Source organism: Oncorhynchus masou, chromosome 28 (genome assembly GCF_036934945.1).
Source record: "Oncorhynchus masou masou isolate Uvic2021 chromosome 28, UVic_Omas_1.1, whole genome shotgun sequence".
NCBI classification, from domain to species: domain Eukaryota; kingdom Metazoa; phylum Chordata; class Actinopteri; order Salmoniformes; family Salmonidae; genus Oncorhynchus; species Oncorhynchus masou.
The window spans coordinates 71,021,632-71,027,631 of NC_088239.1; the positions used below are offsets into that span (position 1 = coordinate 71,021,632).

General features: G+C 41.2%; 1 protein-coding gene across 1 annotated transcript in view; it reads right to left on the bottom strand.

Moving 5' to 3' along the window:
- Positions 1-6,000, bottom strand: part of LOC135518179 (rho guanine nucleotide exchange factor 28-like) — a 109,563-nt gene that overhangs the window by 93,786 nt on the left and 9,777 nt on the right.

Sequence of the window (6,000 nt, forward strand, 5' to 3'; positions counted from 1 at the left end):
ACCTCTCATTTTCTCACCCCTCTCTCACTCTACCCATCTTGCTCTTTTTATCACACTCTCTCTCCTCTCTCTCCTTCCTTCCTCGCTCTCTCGCCCTCCTTCACGTGGAGGATTTTGTTTCCTTCCATAATTAGTATCGGTGGAGGTGGAGGCCTCTCTCTGAAGACGAGAAGGGTGGGATACAAATTACAGCTGTAACCTGATACCCACATGAAAGACACCCAATCACACGGCTGCATAGTCAGTGGAAAAGTTGAGGACTGACAGAGGGACATCCACATGTCACAGAGACCAGCCCTAATCTGGCTAGGAGTTATACACAGAGCTTTGGTGATCTTTGACAAAACCTTCCCACAGAACACACATCATTATGAAGAACAACAACATAGGCCTGGCTGGTTATAAGGTCAGAGGTATTTCACTGCTCACTGACCGCCAGATACAGGCTATTGAACCAAGGAAAATGACCCATGAACAATAAAAATGTCATGGACCAATAAGAACACCAAGGCAACCACACTTTAATATTTCCGAATGGCTGTTTTTGCATGGCTGTTTTACTTGAGTAATAATCTGTCTATGAAGGAGGAATCACAATGAACTCCACCATAAAATGGGAAATAACCCAAGCACAAATGACAGTGGAAAAGAAAACAAAACACAGACGTTAGTCATCAAATCAAAATCTGATATCTTTTCCACTTACACAATATATACACAAAAGTATGTGGACACCCCTTCAAATTAGTGCATTCGGCTATTTCAGACATACCTGTTGCTGACAGGTGTATAAAATCAAGAACACAGCCATGCAATTGCTATAGGCAAACATTGGCAGTAGAATGGGCTGAAGTATTTGGGCTGAAATTTCTGAGGCTGGTAACTCTAATGAGCTTATCCTCTGCAACAGAGGTAACTCTGCGTCTTCATTTCCTGTGGCAGTCCTTTAAGGCGTTTGAGGCTTTCTGCGACTGCACTTGAAGAAAATGTCAAAGTTCTTGAAATGTTCCGTATTGACTGACCTTCATGTCTTTAAAGTAATGATGGACTGTCATTTCACTTTGCTTATTTGAGCTGTTCTTGCCATAATAGGGACTTGGTATTTTACCAAATATGCCTATCTTCTGTATACCACCCCACCTTGTCACAACACAACTGACTGGTTCAAACCATGAAGAAGGAAAGAAATTACACAAATTAACTTTTAACAAGGCACACCTGTTAATTGAAATGCATTCCAGGTGACTAACTCATAAAGCTGGCTGAGAGAATGCCAAGAGTGTGCAAAGCTGTCATCAAGGCAAACTTATTTGGTTACTACATGATTCCATGTGTTATTTCATAGTTTTGATGTCTTCACTATTTTTCTACAATGTAGAAAATAGTTTTTCAAAATATAAAAATGGTAATGAGAAGGTGTGTCCAAACTTTTGACTGGTACTGTATTTTTGGTAATGTAGTGTATGTTATCAACAGTAAGATAGACACTAACCACTTCAGCATAACCACCCAACACTAAATCTATTGAATGGAAACAAGGAAGAGGAAGGCAATATGAAGGAGTGCTTGAGAGGTAGAAAAACAGTGTATTGACCTGCAACTGATAAGAACAAGATTTCTTTCTCATTTAGTTTGATAAGACCAGATTCACAAGGTGTTCAGACACTGTGTACTTATTAAGGTCTGAGGGACAGAAAACAGTGAGAGGATAGGGTGGCAGACTGGCTCCTATTGTGTGTGTGTGTGTGTGTGTGTGTGTGTGTGTGTGTGTGTGTGTGTGTGTGTGTGTGTGTGTGTGTGTGTGTGTGTGTGTGTGTGTGTGTGTGTGTGTGTGTGTGTGTGTGTGTGTGTGTGTGTGTGTGTGTGTGTGTGAGAGAGAGAGTTGTGTGGTTGTATGCGTGTGTGTGTGAGAGAGAGAGTTGTGTGGTTGTGTGCATGTAAGTGTGTGTGTGGGAAAGAGAGAGAGAGAGAGAGAGAGAGAGAGAGAGAGGGAGAGAGAGTGTGTGTGTTTGTGTGTGTGTGTGTGTGTGTGTGTGTGTGTGTGTGTGTGTGTGTGTGTGTGTGTGTGTGTGTGTGTGTGTGTGTGTGTGTGTGTGTGTGTGTGTGTGTGTGTGTGTGTGTGTGTGTGTGTGTGTGTGAGAGAGAGAGAGTTGTGTGGTTGTGTGCGTGTAAGTGTGTGTGTGGGAAAGAGAGAGAGAGAGAGAGAGAGAGAGAGAGAGGGAGAGAGAGTGTGTGTGTTTGTGTGTGTGAAACTGACGTCACAGCGTTGATCCATGGCCTTTGCTCTGCTCCAGCCTTCCAGGCCTGCCACATCATTGATCTGTGACGTTGTGACACAGTCGGATCGAGTGACACTGAATTATTACCGGTGAACTCACCTCCACTCCCTGGAAGGTGCGAGGGTTTAGACCTGATCCCAAACGGGATTATTATGGAAAACGATGATGGTGGGGACTGAACCCCCCAAAAATGGTCACTTCATACTGAAGATCTAATCAAATCACATGTTATTTGTTACATGATTGGTAAACAACAGGTGGAGACTAACAGTGAAATGCTACTTATAGGCCCTGACCAACAATGCAGAGAGAAAAACAATAGAAAACTAATAACAAGAGGAATAAATACACAATGAGTAATGATAACTTGGCTATATACACGTGGTACCAGTACAAAGCTAATGTGCAGGGGTACAAGGTAATTGAGGTAGATATGTACATGTAGGTAGGGGTAAAGGGACTAGGCAACAGGATAGATAATAGACAGTAACAGCATATGTGATGAGTAAAAAGAGGTCATGCAAGAACAGTCAATGCAGATATGGCTTAGCAGTCTTATGGCTTGGGGTAGAAGCTGTTATGTTAACTATTTAACTAACTATTTAACAGTCTTATGGCTTGGGGTAGAAGCTATTATGTTAACTATTTAACTAACTATTTAGCAGTCTTATGGCTTGGGGTAAAAACTATTATGTTAACTATTTAACTAACTATTTAACAGTCTTATGGCTTGGGGTAAAAACTATTATGTTAACTATTTAACTAACTATTTAGCAGTATTATGGCTTGGGGTAAAAACTATTATGTTAACTATTTAACTAACTATTTAACAGTCTTATGGCTTGGGGTAGAAGCTATTATGTTAACTATTTAACTAACTATTTAGCAGTCTTATGGCTTGGGGTAAAAACTATTATGTTAACTATTTAACTAACTATTTAACAGTCTTATGGCTTGGGGTAGAAGCTATTATGTTAAATATTTAACTAACTATTTAACAGTCTTATGGCTTGGGGTAGAAGCTATTATGTTAACTATTTAACTAACTATTTAAGAGTCTTATGGCTTGGGGTAGAAGCTATTATGTTAACTATTTAACTAACTATTTAACAGTCTTATGGCTTGGGGTAGAAGCTATTAGGTTAACTATTTAACTAACTATTTAACAGTCTTATGGCTTGGGGTAGAAGCTATTATGTTAACTATTTAACTAACTATTTAACAGTCTTATGGCTTGGGGTAAAAACTATTATGTTAACTATTTAACTAACTATTTAACAGTCTTATGGCTTGGGGTAGAAGCTGTTAATTTACATCCAAGTAGAAGCTTGAGGGTAAATGCTGAATGAAGATTGTTTTTCTGTGGCAGCCTTCCTTCTTTAGTCTATTTTGGGGAGGCAAAACAAAGACCTTAACCAACCTGCCTTCTAACTAACATGGCTTGAATCGTCACCATGCTCTCATGATGGTGATGAAAACAACAACAGCAAGGTCACACCAACCCATCCATGGTTTCTAGGAGACCAGGAACCATCTCCTACCTGAGGGATCACAAGCACACACACAGGTGACGTCTACAGTAGGAAGCCAGCCCTGATCTGGCCTACTGCAGCAACAACAACAGCAAGTGTAAAGCTCAACAACAGTTGGCCTGAATACATGAAGTAGCCAAGTAGCCTCAAAACAAGAATGATATGAAAAACAGAAGTAGCATCTGATATGCTGGCAAGATTCAAATACACACACTACACACACTACACACACACACACACACACACACACACACACACACACACACACACACACACACACACACACACACACACACAACAAGCACACTTCCGCCTAGTCTAATTTCTACGGTCTTTGAATAATGTACAAGAACAACTGGTGGAACTGTGTTCTACTGAGCATTTTGAAGTGTGTAGATGATCTGAAGTGGACGAGCAGGTTCTAATCCTCTTATAGAATCAGAACAGGACTGATCTGATCTGAAGTGGACGAGCAGGTTCTAATCCTCTTATAGAATCAGAACAGGACTGATCTGATCTGAAGTGGACGAGCAGGTTCTAATCCTCTTATAGAATCAGAACAGGACTGATCTGAAGTAGACGAGCAGGTTCTAATCCTCTTATAGAATCAGAACAGGACTGATCTGAAGTGGACGAGCAGGTTCTAATCCTCTTATAGAATCAGAACAGAACTGATCTGAAGTGGATGAGCAGGTTCTAATCCTCTTATAGAATCAGAACAAGACTGATCTGATCTGAAGTGGACGAGCAGGTTCTAATCCTCTTATAGAATCAGAACAGGACTGATCTGAAGTAGACGAGCAGGTTCTAATCCTCTTATAGAATCAGAACAGGACTGATCTGAAGTGGACGAGCAGGTTCTAATCCTCTTATAGAATCAGAACAGGACTGATCTGAAGTGGACGAGCAGGTTCTAATCCTCTTATAGAATCAGAACAGGACTGATCTGAAGTGGACGAGCAGGTTCTAATCCTCTTATAGAATCAGAACAGAACTGATCTGAAGTGGACGAGCAGGTTCTAATCCTCTTATAGAATCAGAACAGGACTGATCTGATCTGAAGTGGACGAGCAGGTTCTAATCCTCTTATAGAATCAGAACAGGACTGATCTGAAGTGGACGAGCAGGTTCTAATCCTCTTATAGAATCAGAACAGGACTGATCTGAAGTGGACGAGCAGGTCCTAATCCTCTTATAGAATCAGAACAGGACTGATCTGAAGTGGACGAGCAGGTCCTAATCCTCTTATAGAATCAGAACAGGACTGATCTGAAGTGGACGAGCAGGTTCTAATCCTCTTATAGAATCAGAACAGGACTGATCTGAAGTGGACGAGCAGGTTCTAATCCTCTTATAGAATCAGAACAGGACTGATCTGAAGTGGACGAGCAGGTTCTAATCCTCTTATAGAATCAGAACAGGACTGATCTGAAGTGGACGAGCAGGTCCTAATCCTCTTATAGAATCAGAACAGGACTGATCTGAAGTGGACGAGCAGGTCCTAATCCTCTTATAGAATCAGAACAGGACTGATCTGATCTGAAGTGGACGAGCAGGTTCTAATCCTCTTATAGAATCAGAACATGACTGATCTGAAGTGGACGAGCAGGTTCTAATCCTCTTATAGAATCAGAACAGGACTGATCTGAAGTGGACGAGCAGGTTCTAATCCTCTTATAGAATCAGAACAGGACTGATCTGAAGTGGACGAGCAGGTTCTAATCCTCTTATAGAATCAGAACAGGACTGATCTGAAGTGGACGAGCAGGTTCTAATCCTCTTATAGAATCAGAACAGGACTGATCTGAAGTGGACGAGCAGGTTCTAATCCTCTTATAGAATCAGAACAGGACTGATCTGAAGTGGACGAGCAGGTTCTAATCCTCTTATAGAATCAGAACAGGACTGATCTGAAGTGGACGAGCAGGTTCTAATCCTCTTATAGAATCAGAACAGGACTGATCTGAATGGCCTTTTTTTAAACTAATGACTTCATGGAACAGCTTTGACCAAAGACCATCTGAGGCCACAGTGCTTAGAACTCTGCTTTTTCCAACATAGAACTTGGTCCTGTGTAGATCAGTTGGTAGAGCATGGTGCTTCGCCAAGAGTCGTGAGTTCGATTCCGTCTGGAACCACCCATGTGTAAAATGTATGCACATATGACTGTAAGTTGAATAAAAGCTTCT